The sequence below is a fragment of the Dermacentor albipictus genome, chromosome 4 (genome assembly GCF_038994185.2).
Source record: "Dermacentor albipictus isolate Rhodes 1998 colony chromosome 4, USDA_Dalb.pri_finalv2, whole genome shotgun sequence".
In the NCBI taxonomy this organism is placed as follows: Eukaryota; Metazoa; Arthropoda; class Arachnida; order Ixodida; family Ixodidae; genus Dermacentor; species Dermacentor albipictus.
Genome location: NC_091824.1, coordinates 113,397,365 through 113,416,956, shown reverse-complemented (window position 1 = coordinate 113,416,956; position 19,592 = coordinate 113,397,365). Strand labels below are relative to the sequence as shown.

Genomic DNA, 19,592 nt, shown 5'->3' with positions numbered 1-19,592 from the left:
CCTGTTCGTCTGCTACGCGGTGGGCGGTTGTGCGGCGTTGTAAGTAGTACGGCAGCTGTGGTGTTGCGACGAACTGCTTCTCTAGTTGATTACTTTTGCTAACACAGTGACAGAGATGTCACAAGGCTTTGATCGGTAACTTGGCTCCAAAAGTTGACTCCCCGAACCTAAAGAATGTCGGAGCGTGTAGTCCGCTGCTCTCTAAAATAGCGTTAAATAGCCGCTCCCACTGCCTTTTTCAAGGAGATTATTATAAATCCCATTGTGTATAGAGTTCGCAACGTACCCAACAGTTTCATTGTACACGTTGTAAAATTCGCGTCTGCGCTCTTTAGAAACTTGAAGCCACCGTAATGTTCGACGACAGAACGATTACCACTCATTTTAACTCTTAAATGTTGTCCGTGAATGCGTCACGAGCTCAAAAAGTGAATTACGCACACAGCTTCACTGCGTACGTATCTTCAGCACCACCGTTATGCTACCGCCGTACTACGCGGAAAAGCTAGCTTTACAGTTTGAAAAGAGTTCCGTGACACGATTTTTAAGGCCTGCACTGCAGCACGTTTTAAAGCATTGGGATCGCTTAATTTTTTGCGCGCTTTCTACTGAACTAGACATCCAACGATATTAAAAACAAGATATGCTCACCTTCCCTTGAAACAGAATCGATCAGACTGTTGCACATATCGGGTGGAGGACTTACTAGTGAATACTTTTACTATACTTTTACCAGATCATCTTCCTTTCACTACGGCACACAGTAGTAAATCCTAATGTCATCTACGACATTAGGCTGTCTGTAATCAACTAAAGAAAGCTATATTATCCTATGAATCTTTTTAAACAATTTTTCCAGTCTCTTGAGGAGGCTAGGAAAGGGAAATTTATGCCGTTGATCTAGCATTGCAGCGGCCACCTATGCTCGTTGTTTACATTTCTTGCACCGCTCATCCTCTTCTAGTTTCACTATTCAAACGCAAAGCATTCGCAAATATGTCTTCTTTTGTATATTTGTGAATTTATTCATTTACCGCCAAAACAAGCGCTTTGTGCCTGCCGAAATGGCAAGACAAGCGCTGAACAGATCGCAGAAGCAGACGACAGCGAACAGGTTATGACTAGCGCCACTCTGCTCGTAAGTTCTTTCCCTAGCGGCAAAAGGGGCGAACTAGACAAGGCGTGCTGGAGGAGGGAGATCTGTGCAGGTCTGTAGTTCAGTAGGTCGTGGTTTTCCGTATGGTTAGAAGTAGAGACAATCTTGGGCGAGGAGGATAGGGCGCGCGGAGGGCCTTTCCTCCTCTCTGGCTTGTGCGATCCGGCGCGGCGCTGCTTGAAGGTATTGCTGTCGCGTGCTGCGGAACGATTTCGTGATGTTTTGGATGGTACTTTATGAAATTTACGCCATGTCCGTTCATATAAGGTCGTCAGGGAAGCCTTTCGGTGCATCGGTAACTACAGTATATAGGTGGAAATATCTCTTGGGGGCGCAAAAATGTGACGCGTTTTATCAGCCGCGGTGTACGCACATTATCAGTCGCGGTGCGTGTATGTGTTGTGAACTATTTTGCTTATATCAGTTTTAATTCAACAAAGAAAACCGGTGTCTCTGTATTAGCAGCATGAAATGGTAAATCTGCTCAATATCTGATCGCCTGGCGTAGGGAGTAAAACATAAAGCATAAGAGCGCATGCTCGTGCACGGCCGACCTCAGGCAACCACGAAACATCTAAGCGGAAGGCGCTATCAAATATGTGTGATGCACCGGCATTGTTCTCGCGCATTTCAAGTCTAGTAGGCTTCAAATTACCATATGTCTACGCAAGCCTTCCTGCATGAGGCCGATGGCGCTGCTCAACACAACGATCACTGCGGTTGGTGAGGCCAGCACGATACATATGTAAGCTGTGTGCTTCGGCATTGCCTTTTTGGCCTGTATACAGCCATAATGTGTGAAAGGGATCGCATAAAAAGAATGCGATGGCTATTTTTGAGGACAAAATTTCCGTAATACGTGTGAGTGCGTCGTAGATAACGGAACGAACACAACCGAAAAAAAAAATTCAGTCATCCTCTTTCTCGAAAAAGCAAGAGAAAACGGGCTAACGCAGCAATAGGATCTCGCATAGTCACGCCGCACAGCGTTTATAAATATATAACCGCTGATGCCGTATGCTTGGACCATGCGGTATATAGAACAAAGATATATGTAATCCAGCACCCACTGCTTAGGACGCTCGCGCAGTTCGTAAACAGTCCCTTTGCTGGGAAAGCGTAATTCAGGCTGTAAGGTATGCTGCTATTACTTGCCAAAACTATTTTATTCAGGGGCGGAAAACTCATCCATCGAACCAAGTTGTCACGCAATGTAACCTGCAGCGAACAGTTTGAACGCTTGTCAAAGTATAACATCACAGCTCCTATATCGTAGCAGAACGGTACCCGCGCTTACGCTGTTACGATCGTCGGGTATGTTTCATGGCTCTTAAACCGCAGCTTAAAAATAGAGAATAATACTGTAATAACGCCACATTAGTGATTGGAACATTCAGAAATACACTATTTATCTCCGAGGCTTGTTGCGCGCACACATCGCGCTGCGTGTTCCATCCACCTCAACGCCAGCAGAAATTCCGGCCATGACGCCTTAAACCACTTCAGCACGTCTCACAGAACCGTTTACCACGTACAAGACGCACGTCATGCTAAACAGACCGCATGACCGCGAAAACAAACGCCAGAACCTACCGTCGAGCGTATACCTGCCATGCAAAAGACCGCTTTCACCCAAGCCAGTATGGCGCTGCTCATAGGCGGCGCCTACGAAAAAACGGTCTATAGTGGAGCGTGGGACGATAGTACTGTAAATTAGAAGTTTAATTGATTATTGTTAGGAATTCCAATAAAATAAGTAAACGTGAAGAAATGAAATAATATAAATTATGGATAATTTTAGAAATTCAGCAAGGTACTCTTTTTGTGTCTCTGATGAAATTGTAAACTGCTAGAAAAGCATCCCTGTGGCTGGATCCCAGTGAAGTCGCCCCAAAAGAAAGAATGGTTGGCGAGGATAGCGAAAGGCTAAGTTTAGTAAATGAGTATTCTAATAGTTTTCTTTGTCTTAGAAAGCGGCGGCACGAGAGAAAGTAATGTTCGACAGTTTCAGGCTGACTGCAAAAAGAACATAGAGGGGACACTGCGAGGCCAGACCTGTGTAAGTAAAAATTTAGAGGAGGTATGCGACATCTCAATTTTGTAAAGGAAACTTCCAATTGCCTTGAAGGACACCAATTAGTATTCCATGGGAAGCCAAGATGGTGGAAATCAGAAGAGGGTGTTAGCATGGATATTGCAGAGTTTTGAGATATAGCGAAATTTCTGTACCTAGCCGCGGTGACATAAGCCAATGTCGGTAAAACAGATATGATTGGGCCGTTCAGGGAAGCTCGTGCGAGAGAATCAGCCATTTCATTCAAATGCAACCCATGATGTCCGGGTACCCAAAGCAAACGTACTTTTCGTAAGTACGGAGGCACCATCGAACGAAATGTTCTTTGAATTGCTGAATTTAAAGATGCAGTTAGTGCTGTGCATACAGATAGCGAGTCGGTCACAATAACAGCTAATGGGTCATTTTGGGGCAGTTTTCGTAATGCTAGTGTTATCGCTAATAATTCCGCCTGAAATATAGGCGTGAAGTCGGGAAGGCGAAGGGAGTAAGACCACTGAAGAGATTCAGAGAAGATCCCCACTCCTGCCTTCTCGTTGCACACAGAAGCGTCCGTAGCTATTACATTGTCAGTGGTTAGCTGGTGTAGGTGGCCGTTTAAGATATTAATTAAATCTCGTCTTGGTAATAGCTTAACATGATTTGGAAATATGTCATCGAACTGAATTTTGAGGTCTGGGAAGGCATCATTTGAATGGTAAACATGGTGTAGGGACACATCCAATTTTTGTAACTGTTCTTGAACGAATATTACCTGAGGACTGTGGAATCTCGACCATGATACTTGGAAAAACTCAGACGGTTCAGTGATAAATATATATTGCGTACGCCTTTTGAAATAATCGTAAATTTTTAAAAATGTCTGAACCGTAAGTATGCGGAATCTGCAATCTAGGGTGGGTATATGAGCTTCCTGATAAAGAATAACGTTGGCAACAAATCTAGGTAGCCCAAGGCATGACCGTAGAGCTTCTCTTTCTAAAAGTACCAAAGGTTTAATTTTGTAGGCCGGGCCACCGGAAAATATTACGCAGCCGAATTCTAATATGGGCCGAATATACATTTTATAGATCATCAGTAAAGTATCCCTGCGTAGTCCAGAGCGTCGGTGGCTGAGCCGGCGGAGCATGCCTATGGTTCGTTCTGCCTTTGTTTTAATATATTCAATGTGACTGTGCCAGGTGAGTTTGCCATCGTAAATGACACCAAGGTACTTGACTTCGTCAACTTGGGGAATGATTTCCTGTCGGTATTGTAAAGATATATGCACCTGTGCAGTTAATGGGAAAACTAATACCGCACTTTTGCTAATATTTAACGACAAGCGTAACCCCTCTAGCCATGTTTCCAGCATTCCTAAGTAATTCTGCAACGACTGTTGTAGTGAATGTATATTATTTGCGGACGTAAAAAATGCGATATCGTCGGCATAAACATAAACACGTACTTCCGGAGACAAAGGAATTGTGCTTAGCAAAATGTTAAATGATATAGGAGAAAGAACGGAACCCTGTGGTACACCTCTTGTCTGCTTGTGTTGGGAAGTCGAAATACCGTTTTGGTAACAATAAAACTCTCTATCTCTTATAAATTCATAGATCCAAGCGGTTATATATTTAGGAAAATTCGTAGACTGAAGTTTATCGAATAAAATACCATGTTCTACAGAGTCGTATGCTTTTGATACATCTAGTGTTACCAAAGCTGCGTACTCTCGTTTGCGGCGAGCAAGTTTAATGCGGCTCTCTAAATCTACATGGGCGCACCATATGGAGTGACCGGGACGAAATCCAATCTGGCAAGGACTGAGAAGGGTATCATCCTGCATCCAATTTGTTATGCGGCCGTGAAGTACTCTTTCTATTAATTTGACGACATTGGAAGTAAGAGAAATCGGTCTTATGTTGTCTCAACCCGGAACAAGGCCAGTGACGAGTTCTGCACTGCCGCGCGGTTGGCTTTGGCCGCGCGCCGCGTGAGCACGAGCACACGAGCGCTCGCCCACGCCGCGGCGAAGAGCCTCTACGATGAGCCGAGAAGCAGCTGCTGCAAGCGCAATGTCAAACCAGAAAGAAGATGAAGCAAACGCTATGCAAACAGACCGGACGGAAGAAAACACCGGGGAAGGTACCTGGAACTATGATGCAGAAAGCGGCCGAACGATCGAAGCGGAAAGCGCCTGGATCACAAGAAGCAAGAAAGCCAAGAAGGACACCTCGAATTCAAAGACGCCGGCAAAAAAAAAAAAAAAACCAACCGATGAGCAAATGCCCAATGCAGCACCTTTACAGCAACAACGCAGACCCAGGATGCCGCCCCTACCACTTGATGACCTTAAGATCGTCTACCGCCCGCAAGCAGGTCTCGACTTCGCCAAATGGAATACCGTCGCAGTCATGCACGCCATCGGTAGAGCGAGTGGACTATCGCAGCAGGACTTCAATGATAAAGTACGCGTACAAGTACAGAGAATCGAAAATTTTATCATCGCGAGCACGGCCGACAAGGAAGACGCCAAGATGCTGGTCAGCATCAACAGAATACAGCTCGGAGACACTTACCACAACGTCAAAGGCAACATACGAACCCCTGACGACGTCTCCCGAGGCGTCATCAATGGCCTCATACCAGGAACAAGCACCGCAGAACTTACGACAGGAATCCGAGCACCGGCACGATACACCGTCCTTCACCCCCGAATGATGGGTCAGTCGAGCGCGGCAATCGTATTCTTCGAAGGACCGCACGTTCCCTACTACATCATCTTCCAGAGCGTAGACTTCCGCTGCAGACCATATCGCAAGTCAGTGCAGTACTGCCGCACCTGTGGCAACACGGGACACCGCCAAGACGTCTGTCCGAAACCCATCCGAGATTTTTGCTACAAGTGCGGCAAGACTGGACAACCACAAGACCATGACTGCAAACCGACCTGCAAGCTCTGCGGAGAAGCGCACGAAACTGCAAGTACACAGTGAAAGAAGAGACTGAAGCCAAGCCCTCCACCCTACAATATACGGCAACAGCGCCTTAACAGACTACAAGAAAGAGACAACCGCTGGAGCTCCAGCAGTGAAGAGGTCCTGGAGCTGGGCACCTCGGCCACCAGTTCGAGCAGTGTGAGTGCGGGCAGCTCGCCCAGGCGCAGCAGCTCCAAGCCAATACTGCGAAGTCCTTCGCGCTCACGTTCCCGCTCTCGCTCCCGCTCAGTCAAACGCGCGAGCTACGCCGATGCGGTAAACGGCTCGAGCGACTCGGGTGGTACGAGCAGCTTGGATGCATCGGCCGAGGCGGCAGTCTTACGGGTTTTAGAAAACAAGCAGCAGAACCAGCAGAGCAAACTGCAGAATCAGCACAGCCAATTACAAAGCCAGCAAGACCTCATAGACAAGCTACTCCGCAGTCAACAGAAACAGCAAGAGCTCGCCGACAAACTGCTTCAAAAATGCAAAGAACAACAAGAACTCACAGACAAGCTGCATCAAAAATGCCAGGAGCTCGAAAACATGAACGGACAGTCGGGAACGACGTTGACCAAAGCCGACGTTGAAGCCATAGTAGATGCAAGGTGCCTGATATTTCAAGAAGCCTTTATGAAGAACATTCACGCCACAATGGAAACAGTTGTCCAATCAGCAGTCGAAAAAACGGCCGCTACCTTCGAAAACAAGATCGCCACGTTAAACGCCAAAATTGATGGGATCGCACCACAGCTCAACAATTTTATCGCGCATGTAAAGAACAACTACATCACTAAAGCACAGCTCGACAATTCGCGCCCCACGACTCGGAAGAAGGCACGGGCGAACAGCCACAGCGACTCTCACTCGGTCTCGCCCACTCGCGATCGCCGACGCGAATTCGAATCCTACGACGATGGCGACCCCTAACCACAAGGCAAAGAACCAGCATTCAACTATACGCATATGGCAATGGAACTGTGGATCATACCGCCCTCGACACGCCAATCTACAAGAATTCGTCAAGCTGAATCAACCCGACGTCATAGCACTACAGGAAACCAACACGCAGAACGTCCGACTGCAAGGATACGCCACATATCCACAAACCCGATGAACTGCCATACTGGTGAAGAAAACTTTCACAGCCCAAAAACATGACGTAGAGAACACCCAGACCGAACACACCTTAATCGAGGTTTTACCGGAATGAAAGACGCAGAAAAGCCTATTCGTGGCCAGCGTGTACAGCCCGCCTCGCGACCAGCTACCGGACTTCGATCACTTTGTGCGAAAAATCAGGAAATCCACGAATGGACACCAACTCGTCATAGTGGGAGACTTCAACGCCTCGCACACGGCATGGGGCTATCATACCACCACAAAGAAGGGTGCTAGAGTGCATGATGCTGCCCGGCAACACAGACTCACCCTCTGGAATGATCCTCTCCAGACCACGAGAATTGGAAACAGCGTCTCGAGGGACACAAACCCCGATCTAACCTTTACTGCGGACGTCCCCTGGGCAGAATGGAGTCGACTCCAGGAAACCTTAGGTAGCGATCACCATATCCTCCAATTAGATGTAGCACACACCCGTAAACAGACCAAGACCGGAACTGCACGGCTAACCGAATGGAAATCCTTTAGGGACAAGCTAGATTCCGGAGCAAGCATAACTGACATTGACGAGTGGCTCAAAAATGTATTAGACACAGCAAAACGTTGCACCAAGATCATACAACTCGATGCCGATACACCCGCGGTCGACACGCACCTCCTCCATCTCTGGGAGGCAAGACGTGGCCTCCTGAAGAGATGGAAGCGACAAAAGCTTAACAGAAAGCTAAAAACACGTATCGCTCTCCTGACCAAGCAGGCTCAAGACTATGCGGACCACCTCGCCAGGCAGAACTGGCACGCTTTCTGTGACCAGCTACAGGGGACTCTGAGCACGAAGAGGACCTGGCACCTCCTACACGCACTCCTGGCCACTGAACCCACCAAAACGAAACAGAAGCACCATCTTCACAGTCTTATCCACAACCACGCCGGATCAGAAGAACACCTCCTGCGAGAACTTTAAAATAAACTATGCGGGGACGCACCCTCTACCGCGGCAACTCGCAGCAAAGAATACTCTGGAAAACCGAATCCAGAACTCGACCGACCTTTCACGCAGGCCGAAATCCACGTAGCCCTATCCAAGCTGACTAGATATACTAGCCCTGGTAAAGACCGGATCATTAACAAACAGCTACGCAACCTACCGCCGCAGGCCACCGAGGCTCTCCTCCGTTACTACAATGAGTGCTGGGAGAAAGGAGAACTGCCTGCTGTGTGGAAACACTCGGACATCACCATGATCCCCAAGCCCAACAAACCTCTCAGCTTGGAGAACCTACGCCCAATTTCCCTCACCTCGTGCGCGGGAAAGCTTTTCGAACATATGGTTCACGATCGCATTACCCAGTACCTGGAAGACAACGGCCACCTACCAGACACCATGTTCGGCTTCAGGCAGCACTTCTCAACGCAGGACGTGCTCTTACAACTAAAAGAAGGCCTTCTAGATCACCTAAACAATCGAAGCAAATACTCCATAGTGGCAGTAGACGTCAAGGGAGCCTTCGATAACGTTAGCCACGACGCGATTCTCACCAATCTCGAAGACACCGGCTGCGGCGCTAGGACCTACGCATACGTCAGAAACTTTCTGATGGACCGCACGTCAACAGTCGGAATCTGCAACATCCGCAGTGAAAGCTTCCTACTTCCAAACAGAGGCACCCCGCAAGGGTCGGTCATTTCACCGCTACTCTTTAATGTAGCTATGATAAAGCTACCCCCACTCCTCGAGACCATACCAGATCTGCGTCACGCTATGTATGCTGATGACGTCACGCTCTGGACCAGAGCTACGAACGTTGGAAGGCAAGAAAGTAGCTTACAAGAAGCCGTCGACACCATCGAAAGCTATCTCCGAAACTGCGGTCTCCGCTGCGCCCCAGAGAAGTCTGAGCACCTCGTCCTGAAAGCAAGAACGAGAGGCCGACCACCCAACTACGAAGAGGCCGACCCTACCATCACACTCAACGGGACAACAATCCCGAAAGTCGACACCATGCGAGTACTTGGACTCCACATACACAAAGACGGATCGGGAGCTGCAAGCCTACCGAGACTAGAACGCACCCTTTCGCAACTCACGCACTTTGTCAAGAGGATCTCAAGCCAAAGAAACGGGCTCAAGGAGCAAGACACTCTAAGCATAATACAAGCACTGCTCACCAGCCGCATCACATACGGCACGCCGTACCTGGCTTTAAAGAACGGTGAAATAGAAAAGCTCAACATCATGATAAGGGAACCAATCAAAGTCGCCCTGGGACTCCCCGCCATGGCCTCTACATCACGTCTCCTTAAGATGGGCGTCCACAACACGTGGCAAGAACTCGCCGAAGCGCACAAGAACAGCCAGCTAGAACGACTCAAGCTCACGCCCACAGGGAGATCAGTACTGCGACACCTGAACTACAGCGAGACGTATGTCGCAGACATGGACAAGAAAGAGCGAATACCACCGGACGTTCGAGAGTGCATTTGCATCGCACGCGTCCCGCGCAACATGCATCCCATATATCACAAGAGTAGAAGACAGGCTAGAGCCAACGCCATCAAACGACGTTTCAAGCATGACCCGAATGCCCGCTACACCGACGCGGCCAAGTATCCGCATAGAAACGCGTACGCTGTCAGCGTCGTAGACTCCCAAGGCTCCGAGCTAGCATCGGCAACCATCAAGGCACACAACCCGGAAACGGCTGAAGAAGCGGCAATCGCTCTCGCCACCACTACATGCACAGACTCAGCGGTTATATTCACCGACTCTCAGGCCGCCTGCAGAAACTTCTTGAGGGGCCGCATCTCGGCCGATGCACTCAAGATACTAAAAAGACGAAGCACTCCGCTCCCGTACACCTCCGTAACGTGGGTACCCGGTCACGAGGGACTAGAGGGGAACGAAGCGGCCCACGCCGCTGCCCGCGAGTACGTCAGCCGGGCTCCCCTCTCCCCACGCGCTCTCGGACCCACGACAGAAGAGACGGAGGCCGTACCCACCAACTATTCGGCCATATTGCAACGTTACAGGCTCGAGCGTCGAGTGTACCCTCCACCGCACCCTAAACTCGACAGAGAAGAAAGCCTGATCCTCAGACGCCTGCAAAGTAGTACGTACACGCACGGAATGATAATGCATCACCTCTACCCGACGCTCTACGGATACCTCTGCCCACTCTGCAACGTACCCGACACTCTGGCACACTTGCTCCTGGAATGCCCGTGGCAGGAAGGCAGCGAAATGCAACCAGAGACGCACGCAAAACGAGCAATAGAAGCAAACGACCTATTCGAAACGTGGGAGGCCAAGCTAACCCTCGGGGACCTGGAAGACCAACGACAACTCGTCGCCAGGGCCAAGAGGGCAGTCGAAGCCAGAGGTTTCCTGGACTAAGGAGCCTTCCCACCTTAGGGTGATACCCGTCCTCGCTCGGGACACTGTTTCGTACAATAAACGTTTCTTTCTCTCTCTCTCTCTCTTCGTCTTCGCACGGCGTTCGATCGCTACGGCGTTCCTGGACTAAGGAGCCTTCCCACCTTATACAGGGTGATACCCGGTCTCGCTCGAGACACTGTTTCGTATAATAAACGTTTCTTTCTCTCTCTTTACCTATTCAATTAAAAAAGAGGGAGAGAAAAACATGCAAAACAAGTAACGAAAGAACATTCAAAAAGTTATTCGTTTAGTTGATTGTATGTAACTGCAAACGGCATCATGCACTCTAACCCCCGTATATGCGTCTTAACATGAAGCCCATGCTTGACTTGATATGAATGACGTCTTATGCGAACGCGCCGAAGACGCTCATTGCGTTTCTTTTGGTGCGTTGACGACAGGCGTCGTCTAAATCAAGTCAAGCATGGGCTTCGAATGAAGATGCATTTCTGAATACGGGGGTAAGAACAGTTTACACCCTTTGGAGTGCCCCTTCTGCCACACAACAATAATCGTCATCTGCCATGATGTGTTTCCTTTCTCTAACGCTGCGAGCCCGGTACTTTCCAGTAACGAACGGCATGCGCGTTATCAGCATGACAGCATTCCCGACAGGAAAGTAGCGGGCGCGGCGTTTTAAAGGAAGGAAACGCATCAAGGCAGATGACGATTATCGTTGTGTGGCAGAAGGGCCACTCCAAAGGGTGTAAACTGTTCTTAGAGTGAGAGTACCGGGCTCGCAGCGTTAAAAAAAGGAAACGCATCAAGGCAAATGACGATTATCGTTGTGTGGCAGAAGGGGCACTCCAAAGGGTGTAAACTGTTCCTAAAGTGCACACACGTCCCTGTGGCTGACTCCTATAACTGACGTACCAAAGATACACTCTACACTCTTAGGCAAAGTTACACCCTTTGGAGTGCCCCTTCTACCACACAACGATAATCGTCATCTGCTTTGATGCGTTTCCTTTCTATAACGCTGCGAGCCCGGTACTTTCCAGTAACGGACGGCATACGCGTTATCAGCATGATATGCATTCCCGACAAGAAAGTAGCGGGCGCGGCGTTTTCAAGAAAGGAAACGCATCAAGGCAGATAACGATTATTGTTGTGTGGCAGAAGGGGCACTCCAAAGGGTGTAACTTTGCCTAAGAGTGGAAGAACAGTTTACGCCCTTCAGGTAGCTTATACGCATTAGGTGCCGTATAGCGGTCGGGAGGTCCGCGCTGACGTAGTGAGCAGCGGCGACCCTGCTCGGCGGCTTCTAGGGGCTCTTCCATTGCCCAGGGGCCCCAGGTAGCACAAAAGAGATACGTAACCAGGTAAAAATTTCCAACTGGGAATGCAACCATGGTTCCACTTCAACTGGTTTATGGAACAATTCCCAGTTGGTCCCCATTGCAACTGGTCCCAGTTGATCCCCCTTGCAACTGGTCGCAGTTGGTCCGGAACAGGTTCCAGTTCCTATTGCAACTGGCATCGATAGTGCAATAGGGATGGTGAGCCATGGGCAGGAACCACTGGTAAACGTTTACATACAAATGGGATTCAGGCTGGTCATAGCTTGTATGCTTTTTGTGGTTGTCATCGCGTGTCGCAAAGAACCAGCCGGTTCAGAGAAATTTATGCAGCCGAAGCAGCTTGGTGTTGAAATTTGACATTTATTGGAACACTTGAGCTTGTGTTTAGCGATGAAACATCTTGAATGCTCCCTTGATGACCTTGCACACGTTTACACATTTCGTAACTCTTGCACATATCACCATCTGAAACATTTATATGCATTCAGTAAAAAGGCAACCACTGCATACAAGCAATTCTACTTATACATAATACAGGCATGTGTATCAGTAGTGTATGTACCCGCCGTGGTTGCTCAGTGGCTATGGTGTTAGGCTGCTGAGCACAAGGTCGCGGGATCGAATCCCGGCCATGGCGGCCGCATTTCGATGGGGACGAAATGCGAAAACACCCGTGTACTTAGATTTAGGTGCACGTTAAAGAACCCCAGGTGGTCGAAATTTCCGGAGCCCTCCATTACGGCGTGCCTCATAATCAGAAAGTGGTTTTGGCACGTAAAACCCCATCAATAAATTAAATTAGTAGTGCATGCGCATCTGTTACACGTTAAGCAGAGCTACAGGTGCACGCCAGTATACGCTTAATACTTCTATGTGCTATACAAGTCTTGCACAACACTTTTCTCGGTAACTGCACTCACCCACTGGCCACTTAAGTTTATCGCTCTGATGAACTTACTCTAATGTTATATCGTTGATTATATTTGTTGTGTATATATGTTATCGCCTAACCTAGAGTAATCAGATTGTATGCGTGACACGAATTGTGTAGTACTTTCTGCAAGTAATGCGGGCACCATCGCTTACGCCGGAACCTTCGGCAAATTACGTGAAAAAAAAACGACGCGTTTGACATCGCAGATAATGGGGCTCAAAAACAAGCACCAAGCTCGCAAGCATTGATGTGTACAAACGTCACGTAGTAGAACATTCGAGTCAACGACAATGTGCTGCAGTATTGGCCCCTTTGTGATAAAGAACCACTTGCACTCGAAACATAAAGGCCGTGTCTGGTGTGACCGGGGCACAGCATGCAAAAGATGCCCAAAATGTCTACGTTCACCTATGACGTCACGTTCGCTATAACCCATGATGTCACATCCGTTCATTTCCATGGCGTGTCTTACGGAGCTGGTTGCGCTGCGAAGCGGTCCGTATTCCGTGCCCACTTAGAGCGTGAGTAATTCATCTTTCCACGCTATATGCGTGTAATAAAAGCTTGGGGCTGTGAGCTGTTTGATGCGTTACCATTAGGTACCTTGTGCGCATATTTTGCCTCCTGGCCGCGTCAAATTGCAGCCGGCATGTGGAATGGGCCGTGGCAGCTAGTGCTATTGCCTCCGTCAGGATCGTCGGTGCGTGCGCAGAACCATTCAGTAGTCTGGTTCAGGGGAGGATGCGCGAAAGAACGAGGACGTAAGAAAACACTGGCATGACGGAGCTGTTCCGTCAGATCGTGTTACATCGCGCTTTCTTTCTAAGACCATCTCGCTCGAGCGAGAGGATCTTAGAACAGCATGACTACTCCTTTTTTACAGCTTTGCTGCGGCTCACTTAATCATCACCTGCATTCTTTTAATAATACGAATGGCATCGCTGCGCGGAAGAGCGTCTCTCGAAGTTTCCAAACAAGAGCCAATGCCGCCGTGCCTGCTGCATACACGCTTACCTTTCCTAATGCAGTTAAGACGCGGCACCAGCTCTGCTACTGCGTGATACAGGGTCACTATGATAATAAGATTAGAAAAGAACAAACGAAATTAATGCAGAAAATGTCAAACGTTGCCAAGCGTGATAAACGGACCTGCCTCGCTAGATGAGTTGAATAAATCGGCGTCATGAAGTCAGCTTCGACGCAATAGAATGTTGTTACGTGGTGAAGCATGTCAGAAGTGAAGAGTGACCGCTTTCACCGACATATATAATATGTGTTGCTTAATTATGTACGCGTGCACCTGCCGTCTCCTGTTACATTACGCGCGCCGAGGCGCCTAAGTGTACTGGCCGGCCTTCAGCGCTATTTCGGACGTGGCTGTGATGCTTCGAACCATTGGTTTGTCGACCTCGTAAGCCAGTTAATGTTTACACGGCTATTTTTTTCTGAACTGTTTATTTCTTCCATAATAGCTACGTAATTTCGTAGTTTCCTGTCCAACTGCTTTGGTCATATGCGTGTTCTCTTTAGCCGAGCGCAGTTTTAGAAAGCGAAACGACGCTTTTGCATCAGCATATTACCGTCGCCTATTCACAACACAGTCAATCAATGCAATTTTGTGTCACTGGGAAACCACTCAACGCGGGGAGCTGCATAACTAGGCATGGGATTAGCGTGCCTCCTGGGAAGCTGCTTTGCATCAAAGGCCAGGTACCCTTAAAGGACCAGGCAGGACCAGGCAGGATTCCTTAAATGCTACTCAACAATAGATCATATTCACACTATCAATCAGGTGAGAGAGAAATGTGCGGAATATAACCAACCCTTATATATAGCTTTCATTGATTACGAGAAAGCGTTTTATTCAGTCGAAACCTCAGCAGTCATGGAGGCGTTGCGGAATCAGGATGTAGACGAGCCCTATGTAAAAATACTGAAAGATATCTATAGCGGCTCAACAGCCACCGTACGTAGTCCTCCATAAAGAAAGCAACAAAATCCCAATAAAGAAAGGCGTCAGGCAGTAAGATACGATCTCTCCAATGCTATTCACAGCATGTTTACAGGAGGTATTCAGAGACCTGGATTGGGAAGAATTGGGGATAAGAGTTAATGGAGAATACCTTAGTAACTTGCGATTCGCTGATGATATTGCCTTGCTTAGTAACTCAGTGGACCAACTGCAATGCATGCTCACTGACCTGGAGAGCCAAAGCCGAAGGGTGGGTCTAAAAATTAATCTGCAGAAAACTAAACTAATGTTTAACAGTCTCGGAAGAGAATAGCAGTTTACGATAGGTAGCGAGGCACTGGAAATGGTAAGCGAATACATCTACTTAGGACAGGTAGTGACTGCGGATCCGGATCATGAGACTGAAATAATCAGAAGAATAAGAATGGGCTGGGGGGTGTTTGGCAGGCATTCTCAGATCATGAACAGCAGATTGCCATTATCCCTCAAGAGAAAAGTATATAACAGCTATGTCTTACCAGTACTCACGTACGGGGCAGAAACCTGGAGGCTTACGAAAAGGGTTCTGCTTAAATTGAAAACGACGCAACGAGCTATGGAAAGAAGAATGATAGGTGTAACGTTAAAGGATAACAAAAGAGCAGATCGGGTGAGGGAACAAATGCGAGTTAATGATATCTTAGTTGATATCAAGAAAAGGAAATGAGCATGGGCAAGACACGTAATGAGGAGGGAAGATAACCGATGGTCATTAAGAGTTACGGGATGGATTCCAAGGGAAGGGAAGCGTAGCAGAGGGTGGCAGAAAGTTAGGTGGGCGGATGAGATTAAGAAGTTTGCAGAAACAACGTGGCAACAATTAGTACATGACCGGGGTAGTTGGAGAAGTATGGGAGAGGCCTTTGCCCTGCAGTGGGCGTAACCAGGCTGATGATGATGAACCTAACCTTACGGAACCGAATTTCGCAACGCTTTTTAGACTCCTGTATCTCTACGAGCCAGTACCAAACGCTTGTCAGTACGTCTCTTGGCAAAGGTCCAGCTAAATCTCCCCTGTTGGGAGTGGGGGAGACTCACGTATATGAAAACTGCCAAGGAAAGCAGTTGCCCTGGTGAAGGCACGCTCCCCTGTCGAAACATTTGCACCAGCCTGTTTGACCACCGTTATCACCGCAACATATTTGTGTGTTGCGGTGAAGCATACCGATGTTGGGAAAGATTTACGTGAATCTGAAATGTGTGGTTTCAATCAGCGACGAACCTAATGTTCTACTCTCAACAAAGGAGATTTTCGTGGCAGGATGCATGATGTCTTGAGAACTTTTGTTGGCTAAAGCCATACATGCCGGGTTAGCTATTGTCACCATAATATGCCTTACCGCAATACGTAAGGGGCCCTGCTGCAGGACACGCCCGCCGTAGTTAGCCAAAACCCTACGTGACCGTTCACTGCAAAACACATCGTGTATTGCGGTGAATTGTAATAAAGCACATTTGTCAGTTTAGAATGTAAAGCAATTCGCTTTTGTGATATTATGAGTCAGTTTAATGAGAACACGTATTCACTCCTAAAAATATCCACATTGAAATGGAGATATGAACACTAATGGCAGCCTGTGTGATGTTTAATCCCTTTAATTTTTTGTGTACCTGTCACGCTGCCATTATTATATTTTCCTGTGCTTTGTAAGGTGCTGACGTACATAACATTACATCACAAGGAGCCACTGTGTAATTAGTGTTCAAGGACGAGTGTGATGGCTTTTCTCAAGAAAGGTTTGGGTTATTTTGTTGTGAAGGTTTTTTTAGAGAGGCAGCTTTCTGAGAAGAAATCAGATGTCAGGAAATAGACCTCAGTGGCACAGTAATCTTGGCTGCCTTTTGCTCAAACATGCCCTAGACATGATTGAGTGATTTGCACTTGCAACTTGACAGCAGCCTTAGCTTGGGAGACCAGTGATATGGCATATTTTATCAAACTAGGCAACACATAGCATTACCAGTCCGAACAGAGACCTGTTTAAATGTTTGTCACCTTTAACACCTAGATTTTTGACCATGAATTCAGAAAAATCTGCAGCACATTTAAAACCTAGATTGTAAATGCTGTATAAGTTAAGTTGGCTTCTTGTTGACTGCAGTTGTGCTCGGTTTCTATCCTAACGGGAGAGCGCTTCTGCATAGCTCATTAGGGAACATCCTTATTTACATACCTTCTTTTTATTTATCTCGCCTATAATCACAATCAAATGTTTATAGCACATGAATCTGATGTGCATGAATCTAACTTACAATGCCATGTTGAACAGTACAGTGCATGTAGTTGGTGTTGGTTCATTCAAGCTAAGCATTACTACATCCTTTAACTGTAGGTATCATGGTATGAGAGCAGAGAAATAAATATGCAAAGGCTGTTGGGCGCATTGAGACAACATCTTTGTTGTGTGTGAAAAGGTGACAGATTACACAAAATAGGGAGAACACATGCACTTTCATATTTTCTTGCGCACAAAAAAGGCCAGAGGAATAAGGTTTATTCACTGTGCCATGGAAACTATATGTTTGCTCTAAAAGGTAATTCTGATTCATTGGATATGCTCCTGTGCTGTGTTTAGTTTCTTGAGTGCGCTTTAGTTTTTGCTTGTTAATGTTTCAAACTCGTTTTTATTTTCACAGACTGAACATCCCACGTCTAGGTTTGACTTCTTGGTACAGGATACTTGCACTTAGCTTGGAGGGATGAAGCAGAGCAGTGTACTTTTATTAAATGTGCAGATTTTTGCAGTATAACAGTAGTTAATTTAAAAAATATGTGTGCTGAAAATAAAGTGTTCCTACTCACACTCCTCGTTGTTTATTTATTTAATTAATTATTTATTTATTTAAATAAATACATAATAATAATACCTAATAAATTTTACGTATTTTAGCAACTTTACGTAATATATACGTAAAGTTGCTTAACACTTATCAATTCACAGTGAATAAGATGTTCACTTGAATGCTGTTCAGCACACTTGTGACATTTATCAAAATACGTACAATGAATATCAAGCTGCACATATCACTTGGAAACTAAATCGAAAACTCCCATAAATATGCCTCGGCAGCATTTTCAAAGTCGGTGAGATCTTTTAGGCTAACAATAGCATTTGGCAATTGGTTCCACATTTCTATCGCATCCGAGAAAAATTGAGTATCGATATGTATCACTATTGGCACGGTACGGCTTTATGACGTAGTCATGGTTAGTTCGCGGGTTTCTTTTGCCTGGAGCGTGTAGATGTTTGAGCTTATCAATCTTAAGTTGATCCTGCATTATTTCATAAAGCACCTTCAACCTATATTTTTTCCTACGTACCTCAAGAAGATCCTAGTTGCAATGCTGTAACATAAGCGTGACCGATTTCTTCCTTCGGTACGTCGAACAAATAAAACATGCCACCAGACTCTGTATCCTTCCCAACTTCCTCTTAAGCGTCACTTGAAGGGGACTCCAAACAACGGCTGAATATTCTAATATCGTCCTAATGAAGGTGGTGTATGCAATAAGCTTTACATTACGCGATGCACGTTCCAGTTTTTTTCTCAGAAAATATAACTTTTGATAGGCAGTCATGCAGATGTTATCGATATGTTGGTTCCATGTCAATTTTGCTTGTATTCCTGTATTCTCTTCAGCAAAACCTCTTATATGGGGAACTGATCATGATAAGTGCTCATGAGCATTTTAAAGAACAGCCTTCAACCCTACTCGTGCACTGGTAAAATGTATAGATGCAGTGAAATTGAAACAGAAGGCAAAATAGCAAACATGATGCAGTATTCAAGGCAGTAAGCTGGGCTAGTTTGTGTGTCATCATTATTCAAAAGACTAGTGCAAAATAGCAGGGACAAAGACAGACAAGACGACAGAACGTCGCTGTCATCCTCGTCAGCTCGTCCTGTCGTCTTCCCTGTCTTTGTCCCTGCTATTTAGCGCTAGTCTTTTGAATAATGATGATGCAGTATTTGTCACACAATTATGTCAGCAATTTTTGCATAAAACGATTTACTTTGAGCATACTAACACTACAAAGCACCCATCTTTCTTGTTAGGCATACATTACTACAAGCTCTTTAAAGGTGGTCACAAGAGAGATGCTGGCTTTAATGAGGAACTATAGAGGTTAAAGGTAGCTATGAAAATGTAGTAAGAAATTATGCAATGCATAGCATTTACTCAGTTCAGAGAGCTTCCAAAGTTGCCATAAGGCCTTGATAGCTGTGGATGAGGGAACAGTTGTAGTACTATTTGGAGCATGAGAAATGAACATTAAGGTCGAAACATAAGTAACAACTCGTAATGCAATTAAAAAACCTTGCTATACCTTTAAAAAGACAGTGAAATAAAATTAGTGTCACAATATCCTTTTCTTTTTATTTCACTTAGGTTCAATATACTGATTTTAATAACACAAAAAAGCAGAGGGGTGAAGCACATAAGAAAAATGCTAGTCTGTTTTTATATTCTGCCTTCTCTAAATTCAAAGTTCAGTAAAGTTAACATAGAAAGCCACGGTGAAACCATTGCTTCTGCCTGTATGATGCATAACAGCAGCAATCGCCAGCCTAACTGCTTGGGTTTACAGTGCCTT

At 46.5% G+C, this 19,592-nt stretch overlaps 1 protein-coding gene across 1 annotated transcript in view; it reads right to left on the bottom strand.

The window, feature by feature from the left end:
- Positions 1-19,592, bottom strand: part of LOC139059271 (uncharacterized) — a 42,960-nt gene that overhangs the window by 5,202 nt on the left and 18,166 nt on the right. The window lies entirely within an intron of this gene.